This window comes from Geotrypetes seraphini, chromosome 6 (assembly GCF_902459505.1).
Source record: "Geotrypetes seraphini chromosome 6, aGeoSer1.1, whole genome shotgun sequence".
Lineage (NCBI taxonomy): Eukaryota > Metazoa > Chordata > Amphibia > Gymnophiona > Dermophiidae > Geotrypetes > Geotrypetes seraphini.
Window position 1 is genome coordinate 21,858,179 of NC_047089.1, and position 24,026 is coordinate 21,882,204.

The following is a 24,026-nucleotide window of genomic DNA, read 5'->3' on the forward strand; positions in this document are numbered from 1 at the left end:
TCCAGAAGGGAGATAAATCCTTCTTCAGGTATATCAGTGATAGAAGAAAAAACTCAGGCGGGATTGTACGTCTTAGGAAACCAGACGGAGACTATGTGGAAAAGGATTCGGAAAAAGCTCAACTATTAAATGAATACTTCTGCTCAGTCTTCACCCGAGAAGCGCCAGGGCTCGACCCTCAGCTACAGACAAGGGTTGGCTCAGTTGACCCGTTTAGTAACTTTGAGTTTACGCCCAGCAATGTCTACGGTGAGCTGTCAAAGCTCAAGGTTAACAAAGCAATGGGGCCGGACAACCTGCACCCCAGGGTGCTTAGGGAGCTGAGTGATGTCTTGGCGGAGCCACTGTCCGCGCTCTTCAACCTCTCCCTTAGTACAGGCAGCGTCCCGTTGGACTGGAGGATGGCTAACGTCATTCCACTCCACAAGAAAGGCTCAAAGATGGAGACAGCAAACTACAGACCAGTGAGTCTAACATCGATAGTGAGCAAACTAATGGAAACTCTAATCAAACACCAATTAGATAAGATCCTGGATGAGGAGAATCTACGGGATCCCCGACAACATGGATTTACTAAGGGGAGATCCTGCCAATCCAACCTGATCAGCTTCTTTGACTGGGTAACGGGGAAGCTGGATATTGGGGAGTCCCTGGACATCGTGTACCTGGACTTTAGCAAAGCATTCGATAGCGTACCACACCGCAGGTTACTGAGCAAGATGAGTTCTATAGGATTAGGTAACACATTGACGAAATGGGTTGGGAGCTGGCTTGGAGGTAGGCTCCAAAGGGTGCATGGCACCCCCTCCGAAATGACGGAGATGATTAGTGGAGTACCACAGGGCTCAGTCTTGGGCCCAATCCTATTCAACATCTTTATAAGAGACTTGGCAGAAGGGCTTCGAGGTAAAATAACATTATTCGCCGATGACGCCAAACTGAGTAATGTAGTGGGCAAATGCACAACAGATGAAGATTCAGTGCCCGACAACATGATGCACAACCTACTCCTACTGGAGCGATGGTCTAGGACATGGCAACTCAACTTCAATGCCAAAAAATGCAAAGTTATGCACCTGGGCAGCCAGAATCCATGCAAGTCTTATACCCTTAATGGCGAGATCCTAGCAAAAACGGTAGCAGAACGAGACTTGGGGGTAATCGTCAGTGAGGACATGAAGTCTGCCAATCACGTGGAGCAGGCTTCGTCCAAGGCAAGACAAATCATGGGCTGCATACGAAGGGGTTTCGTCAGTCGTAAGGCGGAAGTCATTATGCCATTGTATAGATCCATGGTGAGGCCCCACCTGGAATACTGTGTGCAATTCTGGAGGCCGCATTATCGCAAGGATGTGCTGAGACTGGAGTCGGTGCAAAGAATGGCCACCCGGATGGTCTCGGGACTCAAGGATCTACCATACGAAAAACGGCTTGACAAATTACAGCTATACTCGCTCGAGGAGCGCAGAGAGAGGGGGGACATGATCGAGACGTTCAAGTATCTTACGGGCCGCATCGAGGCGGAGGAAGATATCTTCTTTTTCAAGGATCCCACGACAACAAGAGGGCATCCGTTGAAAATCAGGGGCGGGAAACTACGAGGTGACACCAGGAAATTCTTTTTCACTGAAAGAGTGGTTGATCGCTGGAATAGTCTTCCACTACAGGTGATTGAGGCCAGCAGCGTGCCTGATTTTAAGGCCAAATGGGATCGGCACATGGGATCTATTCACAGGGCAAAGGTAGGGGAGGGACATTAAGGTGGGCAGACTAGATGGGCCGTGGGCCCTTATCTGCCGTCTATTTCTATGTTTCTATATTAACTAAGTCTCCCTCCTTTATAAGTGGGAGCATTTCAATCTCAAAGGATACACACAGACAGGGACATTTAGAAGCTCATTCTCTCTGCCCACGAACCAAGGCAGACTTCTGCAGCCTCAAATATGAACCCTTTTGATTTTCAAGAACTCTTAGATATTGTACACAAATATTTTGACAAGAAAGGGGGTCCATATGAGGGTAATTTTCCAGAACACACATGGCACGATATTCAGAAACAAATGGTTTCTCATTCTCAGGAGTTTAGAAAGAAAACAGATAAACGCAAATGCCTTTTCATTCAAGGCCTCTGTAGAGGAATTATTAGCCTAAAACAAGATAATACTGACTTGAACACTCAGTGCCATCAGCTGTCCAAAGACTTTGATGAGGCACAAATTAATATATCCATGCTAAGAACCCAAATTGTTCAGGCCACAAATTCCTTTTTAACTGTAAATGAACAATTAGAAGAGGCCAAGGCAGAATTAAAGTATTTAAAGTCAAAATGTGCCTCACAGGGACAGGCTAATGCTGTCTCCTTACAGATTCTGCCATCTGCACCTGTGCCACCATCACCATATAATCCATGTAGTCAGAAAACCGTTTTTGTAGCAGGTCAGAGAAAGGGTAAACTAGCTACAGATGTAGAACAGGAAGAAGAACCGACAAACGAAAGTGAGGAAAATTCATTACCAGGCCAGAGCAATACCAATAGTACCCCTATAAGTGACACAGCTCCAGTAACTATAGTTCACTTAACCCCTCCAACCTAACATTGTGGGGGTGCGACCATCCTTACATTTTACAAAACTGACAGAGAGAAATGGAGGAACGACTGCAAGTAGTGATGATTAGTGTGAAGGAATGGATTAAGAGTAGCAGGTTAAAACTGAATGTACAAAATCCAAAAATAATGCTAGTCCAGGGACCGCAGGCAGCTCCAGGGTCTTTACAGCTCTGGGACACCTCGATAAAGCTCTCTGATGAGGTAAAGTTTTTAGGTGTTGTGGTGGATTTGAATTTGACTTTTAAAAGTCATGTTCAGGAACTGGTAAAATATATGTTTTTCAGATTGCGCCTTTTCAATAGACTTCGACCGTATTTGTCTCCTAGCATATATAGGGTCATTTTGCAGTCAATGGTCCTATCATAACATGACTATTGTAATTTTGTGCTCTTGGGTTTACCAATAACCCTGTTGAGTACATTACAGGCTGCCCAAAATTCAGTGGTTAGAACTCTTTTCCATTTGGAAAGGACTGAGCATGTCACAGAATACTATGTGAAGCTATACTGGTTGAAGTTAGAAGATCACATATATTTCAGGCTGCCTGTGATGGTATACTTGTGTTTGAATGGTTTGGCTCCTGCAAGTTCAGTGGGTACTATTCAGGCTTATGTCCCTTTATCAAAAATTGTGCTCTGCCCATCATGGCGATTTGTCTGGCTATTTGTAAGGGAATTGAGACTGAATTCTTCATGTGTGACTATGTTTTCCTGTAGCGGACCCTAGGAACGGAATCGTCTACCTCTGTATATCAAAAAGCAATGTAATCTTGATGGGTTTAAGAAGTTATTGAAGAGACATTTATTTTGCAATATGAAATCTGGGCATTAAGGCATCTGTTTTGTAAGTGCTGGTCGCTTATTCTGTGAGTGTTTTTATATGTATTTTATATACTTTCATTATGAATGTTTATGCTGCGAGCCGCTTTGGTAAAAGCGGGTTATAAATAAAATAACAATTTTTTTTTTTTTAAACCTCTCCAACCCCACGCCAGCTCTGTGATGTAAATAAAATAAATTTAAAAAAAAGACTTCTCCTCTCTTTTAGGTCCTAGTTTACGCTTGCTGTCTTAACACCAGCTCTGGCAGGATACACATTTAAAATCTGACATATTGTAATCACAAAAAAGAAAATAAAATTATTTTTTCTACCTTTTGTTGTCTGGTCATTATTCAAATCATGTTGCTCCCACGCTCTGGTTGTCTTCTGATAACTCGCTTGCCAGGGTCTCCTGTCCATTTGTCGTTTTCTTCTTTCTCTGTGCTAACCATCCATCTTCCATTTCTGTCCTCCCCTTCCATTCACAGTAAGATTTTAAAATGCATTTCTGTAGTGTGAGAGTACCGTATTTTTCACTTCATAAGACGCACTTTTTTCCACCCAAAATTGGGTGGAAATTTCAGTGTGTCTTATGAAGCGAGGAAACTTTTTTTTAAAACACTACCCACCCACCCCAGTGTACCTTTTTAAAATGACCCACTTGTTGGGAGTACGCGGGCTGACTGCTGCCCATTGCTGCACCTGCTCCCTGCCGCTGCGCCGCAACTCAAAGAAGGGAAGGAATAGCGTGCAGTGATTGCACATCGCTGGCCCACAAGCCTTCTCCCAACGTCAGAACTGACGTCAGTTCTGATGTTGGGCGAAGGCTTGTGGGCCAGCGACGTACAATCGCTGCATGCTGGCCCTTCCCTTAGTTGCTGCGCAGCAGCGGTGGACCGGGACCAGAGGAGGAGGAATCGGCGGTGGGTAGGCAGGTTTCAGCACACAGGGGGGGAGAAAGGCAGTTTCCGGTGCAGCAGGGAGGATGAAGGACAAAGGCTGGAAGGCAAGGAGGGCAAGGAGGCACGAACTCGGGACATGGGGAGAAAGAAGCAGAAAGGCTGGAAGGCAGTGAGGGAGCATAAACTTGGGACATGGAAGGGAGGGATAGAAAGGGACAATTCTTAGAAGAAAGAGAGAGAGAGAGAGAGACTCATGAAATCACCAGACAACATAAGTAAGAAAAATTATTTTATTTTCAATTTAGTGATCAAAATGTGTCAGTTTTGATCATTTATATCTGCTGTATGTATATGAAAAATGAAATGAACAGCCTGTCAGGGAAGGAGAGACAGGGTACACAGCCTGGTATATATTAGTACACAATTTGGTTCAGAATGTTTTTTCCTGGTTTTCCTACTCTAATCTAGGGTGCGTCTTATGGTCTGGTGCATCTTATGGAGCGAAAAATACGGTATCTATTGTCAATTGTGTATCTATCTGCACCTTGGGCGCTACTGCACAGATTTGGCTGAAAATTAGCATTAAAGACAATAAGGGTCACACTTTGGAGCTGTGATTTTGGTTTACTTTGGTGCAAAATTACAGTTACCTAACCATTTTTATTCTCTGTCTTCCATGCTAACTTTCACTATTCAGAGGAAAGATAACACACCTTTGAGTCATGCTTTTAATCATACAGCTTCCAGCTTGTTATCTATGAGTTTATTGCTCCTTGCTTCTTTTATCCTTGTTAGCATCCACCCCTCATTACCAGCAGTAGGTGAAGAATCTTTCTCTTGGAAGTCCTCTGAATTGCACAATTATACAATGGGTAGAAATGTTCACTTCCTACACTCACTGTAATCTGTAATTTGAGACACATGAAGACCAATAGACCAGGAGCAGTACTGGGACTGAAGAGCATGCAAAGTGAAACAAAAGGAAAGCTGCCTTTAAATTTTTCTATCTGAACACTCTCACAGTGACAGGTCAGCGTTTTCATAATGACTAGAGAGAATGGGGTATCTACCTTTCAATCAGGTTGTTACCATAAGCACTGCAGCAATAAAGTATACCTTACCTGCTAAGTGACCTATGTTATTGATCACAACACCTACATTTGGATCAAATCTATTAAAGAGTTTTTCCTAGTTTGCATCTATGAGAAAATGTTTATTATTAGGATTAGGTGCAGTATACTATATTACAGGTATACGTTATAATAATAAAATAATAAAAAGAAAATAGTTTGATAAACATTACAGCTGCTGTGAGAGCTTAGGTCTGCAAAAAAGCATTCATCATAACCCTGCCATTATGGATAAGAAAGGCGAAGAGAAACCTTGAAAAGAAGATTCTATTCGCAATTCCATTTTTTTCTGTTCAGGGGTTAGAACTATGGGATTTGCTTCCCAATCATCTTAGATTACAAACATCACTTAATATTTTTTTAAAAAAGATCTTAAAACATGTTTATTTATTGATGCTTATTCATAAACATTTTTATAATTATTTTATTTTACAAGTACTGCAGAACACGACAGTTAGAACATACAGACCTAACCTCCTGTGTTATCCTCCTTCCCTTTTTCTTTTCCATCACAAATTTCCCTTTTCCCCTTTTTTTCTTACATTATGTTTTTATTAGATTTCTTTTTTTACATATCCATTTGTATTGTAAGCTGCTTAGATATGATTTGATTTGCAGGATATCAGGGGTTAGAACTATGGGATTTGCTTCCCAATCATCTTAGATTACAAACATCACTTAATATTTTTTTAAAAAAGATCTTAAAACATGTTTATTTATTGATGCTTATTCATAAACATTTTTATAATTATTTTATTTTACAAGTACTGCAGAACACGACAGTTAGAACATACAGACCTAACCTCCTGTGTTATCCTCCTTCCCTTTTTCTTTTCCATCACAAATTTCCCTTTTCCCCTTTTTTTCTTACATTATGTTTTTATTAGATTTCTTTTTTTACATATCCATTTGTATTGTAAGCTGCTTAGATATGATTTGATTTGCAGGATATCAAATAATAATAAACTTGAACTTGATTCTACATACCCAATTATTACTATAGAAGGGTGCAAAACTCTTTATTTTATTCTCCTGAAATATGTCTATGTCATCTTTGGAAGTTTCTTGCACCTCCATCCTTCAGACCTTGAAAGAATCACAAGATTACTATTTTGTAACAATTGAGTGAGCATCTACATAAGTACAGTAACATCTGAGCTCTTGTGAGCCCATTGGGACAGAGAGGGAAATTCAAAGTATCCAATTAGATTTTGGGCCATTACTTAAGTCAATTTAATTGGTTTTGTAAACCACTTCGAATCCTTTGGGACATTTAGCGGTATATAAGACACCACATTAAATTTAAAACACATTGCATATCCCACAGACACTGGAATAGGGTGGGTCACAAAGCTATGGTCCATTAATATTTGCCTGCACTGAATGGTTTCCTGCCCCCCTCCCACCAAGAAGGTGCTCTGCTACCCATGATTCATCCAGATATTAATAAAGAGAGAAAAATTCATTTTAAAAAAACGAACAACAAAACCTGAAATTCCAGTCTATTATAAACATTAAGATTTTTGGTGAAATACTTCAATAACAGACAAGACATAACTCGTCCCAAGGTAAAACACCTTTCTGACAACTCTCTCAGGCTGGCTGTCGCTCTCTACCAAGCTAGTCCTCTGTCTCCGCAAATACACCTGAAGAAAACGAGTCACTTTTTCTCTGCTTAACACTGTAGCAATCGCACATATTAGGTTGTATTCATGCATCTCATATTCTGAAAATATTAGACCTTGCATCTCCCCTACAAAATAATTTTACCACTGCCCATTTCAGCTGTTTTGTAAGCTTATGCTTTGATCCTGATCATGCAAAGATTCTTTGGAAATGGCAGCTCCCTGTATCCAAGCTTTTCTGTTACACCTCTGAAACTTTCCAACATCAAACTTCTACAAGTTCCTTAGTAAAAGCATTCCAGAGTAATAACCCACAGACCCTATTTTAGCATGAAACAGGATATACAAATAAAGGAATTACTATACCTCTTCTCACTGCTCTCTCACTCCTTACTCCTGCCTCGGTGCTCGCAACTGAGCAGGGTTAAAGAGACAGAAAGTTCCATTCCAGCAGAGAGGGGCGGTCCCCGGAAAGCCTGCACCAATGAGGGAGGTGTTCATCCCCTGGGGCTCTGTGAATGGCAGCCTCCTGCGTCTTGGCTCTCTCATTAGTCACTTGTCTGTCACTTCCTTAGACTTAGCCCAGGCCTGGAGAAAAATACTTTGTACTCACTCTTAATGCTGCTGCTGCAAGGAGATGGAAGGGGATTTTGATGCAAGGAAGGACATTAGTGCTGGAGTGTGATGTAACTGCAGCAAGCTATACAAACTTTTTTTCTAACGCTTGCCTGTGAACATTCAGCTCCTTCCTATCAGACTAGTTGTCACTTATCTGTAAGTAACCCCAATGAACAGGAAGTGGCAGAAATGAGACCTTTGTGTCTTTATTCTCGATCAGTCTGAATCTCAGTCTTCATGGGCCCTGCACAGGGTTGATGTTTTATACTAATGGAAATATGCAAATTAATCTGGTTCTTACAGCTTCATGGTGGATATCCTGAACACTAGACCTGCTTGCACATCACAGCTGGATTTGAAAACTACTGCTTTAGTACAAACTGGTGTACTATAGGTGTAGGTTACCATATTTGTGAAGACAAAAAAAAAGGACACGCGACCCAGCCCACATTCCACCCACAACCCCACACACACTCCACCTATTTCCTTTGTCGTCGTCCCCCCCCCCATCTTCTGAAACTTTTTAATGCTTTCCTCTCTCTCCTTCCAAACCCCCTCTTCTATAGGTGCTTCTTTTTCTCTCTCTTTCCAACTCCCAACCTAGGGTTACCAGATATCCACAACAAAAGTTGATGTCTCATTGAGGGGGGGGTCGTCAATCAGGAAGTGCTGCACAGGGGGGATAGGAGGGATGGAAGGCTGCTGCTGAACAGGGGGATGGGAGGGAGGGATGGATGGAAGGCTGCTGCACATTGGGGTCGAGAGGTGAAAGGAAGAATTATTGAACATCAGGTGGAGGAGATGGAGAGATGCAACAAAGAAGTAGAAAGGGGTGAGGGAGAAATCTTGCATTTGGTGGAGGGGAGAGAGATATGCATGGAGAAGAGAGAGAAATGTTGGACGCAGGGAGAGATGCATGGGGAGAAAGAAACGCTGCACATGATGATGGAAAGGAGGAAGGAAGAAATGCTGCATGGAGGAGAATAGAGAGGTTTGGCCCAGGGCACAAAGCAGGGAGAGAAAGAGAGACAATGGGAAAGAAATGTTGGATATGGCAGTAGAAGGGAAGGTACAGAGATGGAAGATGGATGGTGAGCATGGAGAAAGAAGAAAACATCAATTGGGCAGGAGACCCTGGTGAGCAAGTTAACAGACAACAAAAGGTAGAAAAAAAATCATTTTATTTGCTGTTTTGAGATTACAATATGTCAGATTTGAAATGTGTATCCTGCCAGAGCTGGTATTAAGACAGTAAGTGTGAACTAGAACCTGAAAGAGAGAGAAAAAGTGTTTTATTTATTTTGTTTACATCACAGAGCTGGCGTGGGGTTGGAGAGGTTGTAACCCTATACTTCTACTAAGGAGTCTTTTTTTATTAAGGTGCACATTTAGCACGTGCTAAATTGGTTAGTATACCTTAATAAAAGGACACCTAAGTATCTTAATAAAAAATTTGGCCTGCAACTTAGCCTATGTTTTAGATTTCGGCCCTTATGTGATTGAGTTTGACACCCCTGGTTTAGTGTCATCTGCAAATTTAATCACCTCACTCATCGTTCCAATTTCCAGATCATTTATAAATAAGATAAATAGCACTGGTCCCAGTAGAGATCCTTGTGGCACTCCATTGTTTACTCTCCTCCATTGAGAAAAATGACCATTTAACCCTTCCCTCCGTTTTCTATCTGATAACCAATTCCCAATGCACAACTGAACTTTGCCATCTATCCCATGACTCTTTAATTTTCTCAGGAGCCTCTCATGAAGAACTTTGTTAAAAGCTTTCTGAATTTGGGGTAGAAGAGCCCAAAGACTCCATCCCAAGAAGTTTGGAACAAAAACTGCGGTTTTGGAAATGCAGGGATCCTTTTTCACTAAAAATCCATGATGGCCACTGTCATGATTTTTGCGCCTATAAATTATTAATTAAACTAACTTCCCCCCCCCCCAAAAAAAAATGTGGATTTGGGGATTTTTTAGGAGGGAGAACACAGGAACATGCCTTCTGCAACAGCAGTAGCATGAACTGCCTGACTGCCAGTGTGCCCTCTTCCCGCGACATCAGTAACGTGGCAGAGGAAAGGCTTCAGCGGAGCAGGCCAGGAGAAGCCTGTTCAAAGTGCTGCCTCTGCCTCCCAAACACCGCCGTTGCTGCTGCTGCTGCCGCCGAAGGTATTGATGAACAACCCCTGTCGGTATTGGAATCTAAGGATGTAATGAGAGCTGTCAGAGCGAGTCACATGCTAACTGCATCTCTGGAGGTACAGCTTCAGGGGCGCTCTTCCTGAGCCTCCATTTCCCCATCCCCTTCACCCTCGCCCTCTTGCGCGCTTCTCTTCGCTGTCTCGTGGCTGGTCCTTTCCTGTTTCTGACCCGGTTGCTTCCCTCCATCACCGCTGAGTAAAGAGAGCAAGCAACAGAGTATTCTCTCATGGGCCAAATTAGGGTATTCACTTGTGGGCCAAATTTAGTTACCCTGCAGGTCAAATTTGGCCCGTGGGTCAGAGTTTGATACCCCTTGCACTAAACTGTTCAAAGTTGTTAAAATGCATGCAGATTGTGAAAAATTGCAGGCAGACCTTAGGAAATTGGCAGCCTGGGCATCCAAGTGGCAGATGAAATTTAATGTGGACAAATGCAAAGTGAAGCATATTGGGAAGAATAACCCAAATCACAGTTACCAGATGCTAGGGTCCACTTTGGGAGTTAGCGCCTAAGAAAAGGATCTGGGTGTCATCATAGACAATACAAGAAGTTCCCACCCATTGTGCGGAAGCGGCCAAAAAAGCAACCAGGATGATAGGAATTATTAAAAAAGGGATGGTTAACAAGACTAAGAATGTTATAATGCCTCTGTATTGCTCTATGGTGTGACCTCACCTGGAGTATTGAGTTTAATTCTGGTCTCCTTATCTCAGAAAAGATACAGCGGCACTAGAAAAGGTTCAAAGAAGAGCGACCAAGATGATAAAGGGGATGAAACTCCTCTCGTAGGAGGAAATACTAAAAAGGTTGGGGTTCTTCAGCTTGGAAAAGAGACTACTGAGGGGAAATATGATTGAAGTCAACAAAATCCTGAGTGGAGTAGAACGGGTACAAGTGGGTCGATTTTTCACTCCATCAAAAATTACAAGGCTTAGGAGACACTCAATGAAGCTACAGGGAAATACTTTTAAACCCAGAGAATAATTAAGCTCTGGAATGCATTGTCAGAAGTGGTGGTAAGAGTGGATAGTGTAGATGGTTTTAAGAAAGGTTTGGACAATTTCCTGGAGGAAAAGTCCATAGTCTATTATTGAGAAAGACATGAGGGAAGCCACTGCTTCCCTGGATCTGTAGCATGGAATGCTGCTACTCCTTGGGTTTTGGCCAGGTACTAGTGACCTGGATTGGCCATCGTGAGAATGGGCTACTGAGCTTAGTGGACCATTGGTCTGACCCAGTAAGGCTATTCTTATATTGCAATTGAAAATAAAATGTGTAGCAAAAATAAACCTTCTTTCATCACATTCTACATCAACTATATTGGTATGGCTCAAAGGAAATTAGGCAATTGCAGATAATCCAGAATGCTTCCATTAAAGTAATTATGAAAGCAAAGAAGTTTGATCATGCGACACCTTTACTTCAAAAAGCTCATTGGCTTCCAGTGTCTCATCATATTCTATACAAATTATGTTTGCTTATATTCAAATCTCTCTTATTTAAAACTCCAGCTTTTATTTATAAAGCATTGATACCATATAATTCTTCTAGATTATTGAGATCAAATGACCAACATTTATTGGTCATTCCTTCACTTAAAATTATCAATACTCGATGGCAATTTATCTTTACTATTACGGCGCCTCAGACTTGGAATTCACTTTCATTTTACTTAAGAGAGGAAAAGAACTTGGAAAAGTTTAAGAGCAAACTTAAGAGTTTTCTCTTTAAAGATGCATTCAATATTTAAATGAATTGCCTATTGCTCTTCAGTTTATTTTTAAACCTTCTATTCAGTTTTGTCTTTCCCTTCCTGTTCTGTTTAACCTCTAATTGTTGACTCCTACATTACTTAGATTGTATTTCTTTCCTTGCCTTACCTATTGTTTCATTGTGTTCGTAAATGAGTTTTTTTATTATGTTTTGCAAACTTAGTCCCTTTGTTAGTTTTGTATGTTTATTTTATGTATATTTTAACTATTTATTTTGCTGATTTGTACATCGCTTAGAATTTGGAATAGGCAATTAATCAAATTGTAAATAAACTTGAAAAACTTGAAAGTAGCATATTCTGTGTGGCCAAGTGAAAACACATTAAAAGTTGTAGAAATAACCTAGTTTTATTGAAAGCAAATTTGCAGCAAGGAAAACAGCTCCTAGCACACAGTGCAAATTCAAACAAGCTACACACCCTGAGGTATTGCACACCTGAGAAATTTTTTTTTTTTTTTTTTAATATTCACATTAATACAATGTTTGAGGACTATTGGTAATAGAGTGTAAAAAAACACTGTGGTGGTCTCAAGGTAATGACGGGAAAGAGGCACAGCCAACAGCCATGTGAAAATTTGTCATACTGTGTATTAATAAGTACAACCTTTCCTTGTTTAGTAAATATTTACACTTATAGAATAAGATTTGACTGGGCTGTGAGCGGAACTCCTCTGTACACATCCTAGATATAGTTCTGCAACTTCAGTGCCAACATTCTTAGAGCACAGCAATGTTCTCAGTCCAAAATGAAAGGCACCTCCTTTCTTAAGCATGATTTAATCTCTGTACTACATATCATTGTTCTTGGCTTAACAAATGGAGACTTCCAAGCTTGCCAAATATTACAAAATCATACATGATATTTTGGTGATAGGTCAGATAATTGAAAAATAACATTTAAAAAAGGAAAAGAAAAAGGGATTTCCAAGATGGCTGCTGCATGTTGAGCTCTCTAAGATGCTCCCTTTCCTGTTGAATATTCATAACCTCAGTATGGTCAAAAGGAACGGCAAGGTGAGGGTTTCTCCTCAGAGCCCTATTCCTTGCCTCCTGGAGGTACCATGGATTCTTAAGTGCAGTGCTTTGGTTCAGAAGGGCAGACCTCTGCAAGGAGCCCACTAGAGGTTCAACAGAGATAGAAAGAGCATCTGATACTTTGGGGGCAAATCATTTTTCTTTTTTTTTATAAATCTTTATTCTTTTTTAAATCAAATCAACAAGTGCACAAAAAATATATCATAAAGTAATTCCAATATAGCACTGTAATATCTAACACATAAAAACTAAATAGTGTAAGATCCCCACCCACCCACCCTTCATCACATTCTCAACAAAATAAAATATACTAGTTTATACAACATATCTTATTGAATTACACACCCAATCCACCCTCCCTCTTGAGTGTGCTAAATAGCACTAAGAAAGAAAAGAAAAGGAAAAGAAAATAATTGATGCCTATTCATCACAATATTTTTCCAATGGCCCCCATATCTTTGCAAAATTATTATATGTCTCTTTTTGTACCGCTATTGCTCTTTCCATCTTAAAAATATGGCATAACGAATTCCACCAGAATGTATAATTAAGATTCTTGTAATTTTTCCAATTATTGGTTATATGTTGAATGGCAACCCCTGTCATAACTAGCAAATCATTTTTCAAGCCAGAGGTCACAGTTCCCTTTAAAGGCTCACATTCAGCTGCTTTTTCAGATTTAAACTGTTATATTTTCCTATTATTTTTGAATTTGGAGAACCCCATAAATGTAGACTTTAGTTTGGTAAAATATTTGTGTAATATGGAAATTAATATGTAATCTCCTTTTCTCTATATCAATTATTAATTTTTGTACAAGTGTTTTATTTGGTTGGAATATTAGGTTCTTACCTGGATAATCTTTTTTCTGTTAATATATATAGAAGTCTGTATGTCGGGTGATCAATCTATGCTCGTAAACTGCTTGCAGAAGGGTGTCAATAACATATTTCAGCACCTCCTCCTTCACCAATTTCTCCTGACAAAATTCTGTGTAACTGTGCAGCACAGAATTTGCACAGAATTTCCCATCTGTGCAGAATGTGCAAACCATCCATTTTGCCCCTGTCCCCTCCACCCCCCACGTGGGTCTGGCCTCTCTCCCTCCAACCAATCCCCCCTTCCCCCCTCGCGAGGTCAGACATATCTGCAGGCCTCCCAAGGAAGCAGCAGTGGTGGCAGCTGGCCGGCAGAGGCAGCAATGTGAACAGGCTGCTTGCAGCCGGCCTCACCAGGGCACTTCCCTCTGCTGCATCACATGGCAGAGGGAAAGTCCTGACAGGGCCAGTCATAAACAGCCCAGTTACAGTGCTGCCTCTGCTGGCCGGCTGCCACTGCTGCTGCTGCTCTGGGAGGCCTGCAGGTATGTCTGGTCTCATGAGAGGGGTTGGTCAGAGGGAGAGAGAACAGACCCGTGAGGGGAAGGGGACATGGATGCTAGACCACAATTTGGGGGGGAGGAGAAGGAATGAACATGGATACAAGGCCCATGGTGGGGGGGGGGAGATGGATCCTAGTCTGCAAGTAGGGGAGGAGAGGAGGGGACAGGGATGCTGCACTACAAGGGTGGTGGGAAGAGAGAGAGATGGATGACCTGCGGGGTGAGGAGGACAAGGGAGGGGACATGGATGCTGAACCCATAAGTAGAGGGGGAAGGGGGTGTGAAGGAGACCCAACCCAGGAAAGGGGATAAGAAGGACGCTTGACCATAGAGAGATGCCCGACCATGGGGAGTAGGGAAGGGATTCAGGATGCAAGCACTAGATGTGGTGGGTAGGGTGAGGGGACATGGATGCTGGACTCACAAGTTGGGATGGAGGGGATGGTAGAGAGAGAAAGAGTGACCAAGACCAGAAAGGGGATGAGAAGGGAGGAAGAGATTCTTAACCAGTGGAGAGAAGGAGAGAGAGATACCAGACTATGGGGACCAAGGAGGGGATTCAGGGTACAAGTGAGAGAAGGGTGGGATTTAGAGGGAGAGAGAACTGTAGTTGGAATGAAAGTGGGAACTGAGAAAGCTGGAACCTGAGAAAGGAAAAGGCAGGAAGGAATTTCAGGGGGGGGGAAGGCTTCCTGCTGGGGAAGGGGGTTTGAAATATCATTGCCATGGGGGTACTAAGAGTAATGTCCCTCATGGGTTTGTGTTCATCCTATATAATAAAAGGCTAACTCGCGCATGCGCACTCCTATTTGTGTGCTTCCATGATCTGTAGTTCCGTGGTCGCATGAGTGCGCATGCGCGAATCCCCAGCACTTCCCTACACTCGCCGGAAGGACTGGACTGTACGAGTCCCCAGCACAAGCGTGTGGCCGACCCAGGATCATGAGAGGATGCGCCGCGCAAAGTGCTGCACACTACTGGAGGGGGAGGGACATACCGGTTCTGCACATACCGGCACAAACCTCCCTCCAGCGTTGGCAGCCGCAGCACGCTAAACAGGCTGCTTCGGGCTTTCTCCTGCAGTTGAGTTCCACTGCTGCGTCACTGATGACATCATCAATGACGCGACAGAGGAACTCAAAGGCAGAAGAAAGCCTGTTTAGCGTGCTGCGCCTGCCAACGCTGGAGGGAGGTTTGATATTAAAGTCATCTCGCTGGGAGAGAAGCGTCTGCCTCGGGTGCTTCAGGCAACAGCAGCATTTACAATTCGCTGCTGTTGCTGGCTTCAGGCCTTCCTCTCTGGCCGGTCCTGCCTACTTCCTGTTTTCATGAAGACAGGACCGGCCAGAGAGAAAGACCTGAAGCCAGCAACAGCAATGAATTGTGAATGCTGCTGCTGACCAATGAAGTAGTTAAATGAGGAAAGGGAGCTGAAGGGGAGAGAATGCTTGGAGGGAAGGAGGAAGGTATGCCAGACCAAGGCAAAATGAAGGAGGAGATGGAGAGAGGCCATATGGAACAGAGAGAGAGAGGGCGGACACTGGATGGAAAGAGAAGAGAGGGGCAAGACAGAGGCTGAACAGTAGATGGAAGGGATAGGGAGAGGGAGACACACTGAATGGAAGTGTGGAGGACAGGGGGAGCAGACGTTGGAAGGAAGTGGGGAGGAGAAAGAAAAAAGGCCACATGCAGGATTGAGGGAAGAGGATAGAGTTAGAAATAAAGATAGACAGACAGGGGGCCAGGGAAAGACACAGACAGAAAGAATGACAGTGTCCAAGGAGAGAGAGACAAATTAAAAAAAACAAAACAGACAGACAGACATCTACTTTAGCACCCGTTAATGTAACGGGCTAAAACACTAGTTATACTATAAAGTGTGAACTGTTTCTTGTGGTTGGTTTGTTCATCTATCTCTAGCAGTATTCAAATCCATGCTAAAAGCCCAGTTTTTAAAATCTGTTTTCAACTCTTAACTCCCACTCACTGCTGTCAGATACCTATACCCACTGCCTCATTTCCTCATAATCTCCCCAACCCTGAAATGTCCTGTCTAAATTAGCTCTTCTGATTAGGGACTGTCTATTGTAAGTTAAAATATACAGCATTGCGTATGCCTTTCAGCGCTTTAGAAATAATAAATAGTAGTAGTAGTAGTAATAAAAAGATTTACTAATAATAATATTCCACTGGTAAAAAGGAGGATGAGCTGAAAGATGCGATTGATACCCTTCTGCAAGCAGTTTGCGAGCATGGATTGATCACCTAATGTACAGATTCCTATGTTTATGTAACAGAAATAAGCATTATAGATACAAAAAAGTTTAAAAAGGAAATAAAAACTGGGCCAATATAAGCAAAACTAAAGCTTAAAATATTTCTCAACTCAGAAATAACCTAACCCATTCAAAAAAAATTTGTCATATTATGTTCATGTGCTACATTGCAGAACTGTAAGTCCTCCATTTATCCACAGAGCTGTTGAACTAATACATAAATATCTGCAATACTTCAGGCTCATAAAATGTACCTTATCCAGAAGTAGTTTAGTTAATAATGTTCATTTAATCCTGAGATTCTCGGAGAGGGCGAGAGCTGAAGGCCTTGAGCATGTGCAGATGCTCAAGGCCCCGCAGTGGCCCAGCTTAAACTTTGGCAGCAGGCTGTTTCAGCACTGGCACACGGTAAGCTGAGGTGGACAGCATCACAGAGGGAGGAGAGCAGCAACGAAGGCCTTGAGGGTGGAGGGGGTTGCAGTGTTGGGTTGCAGCGACAGTGGCATTGGGACAGGAGTTTGGAATGAAAGGGCAGCAGCGACAGAAGTTATGCCTATTTTTTTTAAATAACTTCAAGCAACTAGAAACTATACTTATCCTGCATCCACCAATCCCCATGAGTGTCAGATAACTGGGAATCTACTGTAAAGGTTCACTAGTCAGTTATGTTTGATGAAGAGTATGGACTTCACAGGAAAATCACTGAGGGATCAGAGAGCACAGGTGTTTAAGTACTTGGCCACAGAAAGCTGTCTTCTCATCAAATGACTGCATGAATAGTCCTCTCCTTACATAGCTGAGGCATTGTTAACCTTTAGCAAATATTTGTGTTCTAGGAGTGGACTCCTACAGAGAATGCAGTAGCACTTGTTGAGCCACAGACTTCACTTTTCCAAAGAGCAACACTTAGGATATTTGTCAATCAGACTTCATTGTTATATTTCTTATAGAAAGTAAGCCTGCATACCTTTTTTTTTTTTTTTGTCTCCAACTAAAAAATGGCTCAAAATGACAAGACTGAAAGGTAAATATGGCATGTATATAATAATAGGAAATAACTATAAGTATTTCACTCCCTCCCAGCCTACCCCCACCAAAAACAAAATTGAAAACCCATAAGCCTTAATTTCTGTAACATTCCTGAGTAGTATAAATACTACAAAGGAGGGGATGTTCAGCTACATAATAACTAGCCTTATGAAATCAGCAAGCCTCTCTACCTCTTCTTCCCCCTATAATTTTTACTGTTCATTCTCATCTTATTTCATTCAAAATTTCTGCCAGAGAGCACCCAGCAAACCATGACTCATACTTTCATGCATCCTCCATACTCCCTATAAATAAATGCTGTAGAAATCTCAACTGATATGTTGTAGTCCAACTCAGCTGGGAATTTTACATATAAGAACTAGAGGCCACAATTTTAATTTTTGCATATGGAATGGGGAGGGGGGAGGGTTGGATTTTTATTAATATTACATATGAATGATAAGACAATATATTCCTGTGGTTTTTCTTTTGATGAATATGGATGTGGATGGGGGGTGGGAGATATTTATTTTTCTGTTGTATAATATGGTGGATTTTCAAGTGTTATTGTCTTATATATTGTTTAATATTTGGCTGTACACTTGTTGTGAATTATAAAATGAATAAAGAAATTTAAAAAAAAAAACTAGAGGCCCCCTTTTATCAAGCCGCGGTAGAGCGTTTTAGCACTAGACGGCGAGGTAAATGCTCCAACGTTCATAGGAATTTAATGAGTATCAGAGGATTTACCTCGCCAGCCAGCGCTAAAATGTTCTACCACAGCTTGATAAAAGGGGGCCTAAGTTTGTTAAGTCTGCTCATTGCTGCTCTAATTTTTAGTTTTCAAGTTACATCATCATTAGTTACCTATACTATTTATGATTCAATTCAAATTTTTAATTTTGACACATGAATCATTCCATTTACAACCACCAACTTATTTAAATTCTTTAACTATTCCTTATTCTCCAATTCGAACATTAAGATCATTACAAGATAATAGGTTTATAATACCATCAGTCAAAGGGACTAAGTGGGAATTTACCCATTCTAAAGCATTTTTTTTTACCTAGTGCCTAGTTTATGGAACCAGCTTCCTAGTTATATTTGCTTGGAACAGAATTTAAAGGCTTATAAAACATGTTTTTTTTAGTTTGGCCTTTGAAAGTGATATTCTTCAAAATGATCATATCTGCTGACCTTTCTTGGCGTTATCAAGATTTGACCTGCTGACAGTAAGATGGAATTGTAATTTTTTTTGCTTTAGTTAGGTCTGTCCTATATTTCTTTTAACATTGTTTTATCCAATTTTTTTTTATATTATAGACTGCTGTGAAAAACTATATTGCTGGGCCGGAAATGTATCCTGCTACAATGGCTCTCCTCACAACCTCCAACCATTCCCCAGTGGAGAGCATTAATGTTACATCAATTGTTGCTAGAACGCAAAGATATTGTAGATCTGTCTTCTATAGCAGGACGCTTGTTTTGTCAATGTTGGCAATCATTTAGTCTTACCTTCACTCCTTATGTTCAGAAGAAAATTTGGGATCCTTAGTTTGTTCCTTATTTGTTTTCTGTTTATTGCTACTCTTTTCCTCTGCATTGGTTGCCGCTGCTGCTGCCTGGGGTGGGTGGGGGGTAGGGGGGTGGGTGGGTGGGGGGAAGGGGGATTGGATGTGGTTTATGCTTGTAAATCTGACTCTTGATGTGTTGTTTAATGCTGTTTATGGTGTTTAATAAAAATGATTTAAACATATTATAGACTGCTGTGAACTGTGGGTATGTTACAGCTGTATATCAATTTTTATTTTTTTTTACTTTATTTAGTTTTTAATGCCAACAAGAAGTGCAATACAATTTATATACAAATAATGATAATCAACCAAGTACTTATAATCAATCAGTATCTATACAAAAGATAAAAATTCCCTCCCCCATCCATCATTACCATCAGGAATAATACCAAAACAAAAGTTATACCCCTTCCCTCTCCCACCCACCCACCCCTGGATGTGTGGGTGAAAAAACAACGGAAAATAAAGATAAAGGACAACTATAGCAAATCTACAAAAGACGTCAGTGGACCCTCAAACTAATCTGAATATCTTATTATGACCCAGCATGTCAGCATTCATTTTCTCATATTTATAAGTTAAACATAAGCTCGCCCACCAAAAGGAAAACTGAGGTGATCCCAATTCTTCCAATTGCGAGTAATTATTTACATGGCTATCCCGGTCATAATAAGGAAAAGCCGGCATTTATAGCGGTCCATGGGGGGCTTAATATGCAATAATGTTCCGCATATAACTACCTCATACGTGAATGGAATTGATGCCTCCAGTATGGTATTAATCTGTCCCCATATTGACTTCCAAAAGTTAAGTATCAAAGGACAATAGAACAGCAGATGATCAAGTGTCCCTACATCAAGATGACAGTGCCAGTATCTATTAGATTTAGAATTATCTAATTTTTGTAAATGAACAGGAGTCCAGAAACTTCTATGTAACAAAAAAAAAGCCATGTTTGTCTCACAGATGCTGAACATCTCATCCTCCAAGTCCAAATTTGTGGCCATTGAGATGCAGAAATATGCTGCTTTATCTCAATGCTCCAAATGTCCCTAAGACTATTTTTTGGCTTTTTATTCAGGAATTCAGATATTATTTTATACCAACGGGCAGCCTAATGTCCTAGAAAATCTGTCTGGAGGCAGAGGAACAAACATAAAGGAAATGGAAATGTTAGGTTTGCTGGCTTTGCACAGAATCCCACCTATCCCACTTATCACATACAGATTGTTTAGTTAAAATTCAATTTCATTATATCATATTCAAAATGTTCCCTACTCACACTAAAACTCTACCTATTAGCCTAGCTTTTAAGACCTTAAATCTTATCCCTGGTTCTTCATGAGCTTCTACTTATCTTGCCTGTCTTTCTTGTCTTGACTGGACTGAACTGAGGACTCCACTGCCTCTTAAGTATCTACATGAAATAGCTGAATAATCTAATATAATAAAATGCTAGGCCGCGCATGCGCACTCAAAAGTCATGTTCCCTGATCCGTCGCGGATACACGACTGCACATGCGCGCCCCTGGCTCTCACTGTGCACTATGCTCAAGCTGCCGCCACGGCTCCTCTCTCGAACTGCAGCAGGATCGAGAGAGGAGCTACGGCGGAGGCTTTCAGGACAGAATATGATTACCATGTTTCTTTAGGCAGCCCCGGTTGTTTACTTGGATTCAATGTTAGCATTACGGATCGCCGGCCGCCAGCCTTGAGAGCCGGGTGAGGAAGGCCGCCGCAGCCTTGTGGCTAGGTAGGGGGGACAACAATCGCGCTTATGCTCAAGCCGCCACCATGACTCCTCTCTCGAACCGCACCAGGATCGAGAGAGGAGCTGTGGCGGGGGCTTGAGCATAAGTGCCATTGTTGTCCCCTTACCTAGCCGCGAGGCTGCGGCGGCCTTCCTCACCCGGCTCACATTGAATCCAAGTAAACAACCGGGGCTGCCTAAAGAAACAAAGTTTCACGGTGCTTGGCCCGCCAAACAATTCCTGCCGTTGCCGAAATTTGCCCCACCGTTCCTTCCCTTCCTCCATCAGGTACAGTTCAGCTCCGCCTATGTTAAAAGGAGCTGCTTTGAAATTGGAGCCCTGCCGCCACCGTAACACGTTCCCTCTGCCGCGGTCCCATATGTCATAGAAGGGGCGGGACCAAGGCAGAGGGGAAAGTGCTACGGCAGTGGCAGGCCTCCGATTTCGACGCGGCTCTTTTTAACATTGGTGGATTCACTGCACCTGATGGAGGGAGGGAAGGAAAGGTGGTTGTGCGCTGTTGAGCCCCTCTTTGCCCTCAGACCCTCTCCTAACTGCTCCCTCCTGTCTCAGACCACTGGGGGGAGGTGCCTGTCTTCAGCTGCAGGGATGGAGGGAGGGAAGAAGAAAGAAGGGGCCCTGGCAAGCGAGTTATCAAAAGCCAACCATAGCCTGGGACCCCTACATGGTATGAATAATGACCAGACAACAAAAGGTAAGAAAAATAATTTTATTTTCTGTTTTGTGATTACAATATGTCAGATTTGAAATGTGTCTTGAGGGAGGCTGCCGCCTCGGCTTTGGACAGAGGGGCACCATTTTCGTGGGAGACGGCCTTCGGAGAGGCTTGGGACGCGGGGACGGATGCGGGAGGGGCTGCCGCTGCGAAGGGCTTTGGTGGGGGAGCCAGCCAGACCGCGAGTGTGGGGACGTTGTAAGCGCGGATTGGTCAAGGAGCCGCCGCTGCCGAGGCTTTGAAATTGCTCTCCTACCGTCACTCCCTCCCGCCCCGGCTATGCCTCTGCCCCTGCCCAGGTTCAAAAGAAGGAGAGGCGGTCATCTAGCACCCGTTAATCTAATGGGCTTAAACACTAGTGATTAATAAAGTAATTGTTTAAATAAATAACACACAAAGCTGCTTTAAAAATTAACATGATTGCCTTAGTGTTGAGGGGTTGAATGCCACATGAGGAACTTTGGTACACCAGTGTTACCTAAGGCATGTATTAACCCCTTTTAACATACTTGTTGAAGCTTTTTTAATGGATAGGCTCTTATGAATCACTGAACCCCCTATTTCAGGAGAAACAAATTTGCAGGCTTGCACTACTTTCAGAACATATGGAGTGCATGTGAAGACAAACATTTGAAATTTCAAACTGCCTATGTTGCTCAGAACTGGTCATTATGCTAATCTTGGTACATCTGCACAAAATGGATTAACAGGCAAAATTATAGGTATAATTTTAAGGGAAAGGCAACAGAGTCCAGATGTCCTTATCAGAATTCCTGTCACAATACATGCATGCAAACACTCATGCATATATTCTCCCTCTTCAGTCACATATATACTGTACATATATGCATGCACTCTGTCTCTCTCTCTATCTTTTCTGGTACTGCGTTAGTACTTGTTGTTCATGTGCTCTCCTAAACAGCTTTTACATTTGCTGCCTGCTCTTTTTCTCAGCATGAAATAGCAAACCCTCATACTTTCCTCCATTCTTCTTATCTTCTTACCCTTCCCTCCCCAGCACACTCATCGGTCCCAATGGGTCTCTCCAAGACCCCATACAAAGCTCAGTCTCCCATACAGCATTTGCAGGTTGGAAACCAATTTATTGTCTAATATAGACTATAAATATAATTAATTTGTGTAATATATTCCAAGACTTATTTCAAAGTCTCTGACCCAGATGTGCCTCCATACAGAATGGGAATACTTGGATTTTGTTAACTGACCTGTATTTCTGTGGTGCATAATTAAATTCCATGTATGGACTTGCCTGCCAGCCCTGATGCTTTTGCATATGGCTTAACATTTTTTTGTGGAATGCATTGCAGAGGTCTCTTAAGGTGGGAATGAGAAAATCCTATATTTGGGAAAATTCTCTCTCCATACCTGAGATTTAGATTAGAATGCTGCTCTCCTTTCAGTGAAATTTGTGAAGATTTATTCTCCTGTAAAGACTCCTTAGTGAACTCCTGTGGGTGTGTCCTCTACTTCAGCAATTCTTTTTCCTTGGTAGATACCTGGGTGGCATCCTTAACTCCTTCAGTTCTCTCCTCCAGAATCCCCAAGCACTGACTGTCCTCTCTGAATTCTCCTTTCTTTCACCTTTATACAGAAGAGGTGGATAAAAAAAAAAAAAATAAAATAAACCTCCTGCCACCACAAAAACTTGTAAGCAGAACACAAAACAAAAACACATTACAAAGCAAGCAGCTAAAGGTGCTACATATCATAGATCAGCTCAAAACTGCAATAGAAACATCACATCTACTGGCATCACAAGCTCTCTGGTGGCTTCTGCTGTGATGGGCAAAATATTGATTGGGTCATGACCCTGGTGTCCCATCCCATTCCACTACCCAGGACTACACCTTACACGCCCAGAGCTTCATTTCTGGGGGAACAACTTGCAACTTAGTTCCACTGCTTCTTTTCAAACTCCAGCGTACAATATGATTTTTTGGGGGGGCTCCATCCTCTCTCTTCCAGGCAGCCTGGATTAGAAACAAAGAAGAGGCCATGTACCTCCTAATCCAGCCCCTTTTTTCCTGCTGCTCCTGGTCCGTACCACTTGCCACCTCCCTCAGCTCCACAATTCCACTTCCTCGTTGTCCACCAATTTAGTCCTGCCCAAGTCTAGGGAATCATTCGGGCAGAACCTCTGCAGCTAGCCTGGGAGACAATGTAGCAACATGGTTTGAAGTACACTTTCACACTATTCTAGATCAGTGGTCTCAAACTCAAACCCTTTGCAGGGCCACATTTTGGATTTGTAGGTACTTGGAGGGCCTCAGAAATAAATAGTTAATGTCTTATTAAAGAAATTACAATTTTGCATGAGGTAAAACTCTTTATAGTTTATAAATCTTTCCTTTTGGCTATGTTTTAATAATAATATTGTCATTTATAGCTAAAGAGACATATGATCAGGAAACTGTTTTATTTTACTTTTGTGATTATGATAAACATACCAAGGGCCTCAAAATAGTACCTGGCGGGCCGCATGTGGCTCCCGGGCCGCGTGTTTGAGACCACTGTTCTGACCTCCCCCTAAATGTGGGGTT

The 24,026-nt window shown here is 42.1% G+C and overlaps 1 protein-coding gene across 17 annotated transcripts in view; it reads right to left on the reverse strand.

The window, feature by feature from the left end:
* Positions 1-24,026, reverse strand: part of SYTL2 (synaptotagmin like 2) — a 259,334-nt gene that overhangs the window by 234,760 nt on the left and 548 nt on the right. For 15 of the 17 annotated variants that reach the window (XM_033948916.1, XM_033948909.1, XM_033948922.1 and 12 more), the window contains exon 2: positions 22,852-23,067. The gene's annotated coding sequence lies outside the window, so the exon portion shown is untranslated. Of the gene's footprint in view, positions 1-6,446; positions 6,775-7,450; positions 7,536-22,851; positions 23,068-24,026 lie in introns of those variants that run through there. The other 2 variants (XM_033948906.1, XM_033948907.1) reach the window with 2 other exon arrangements.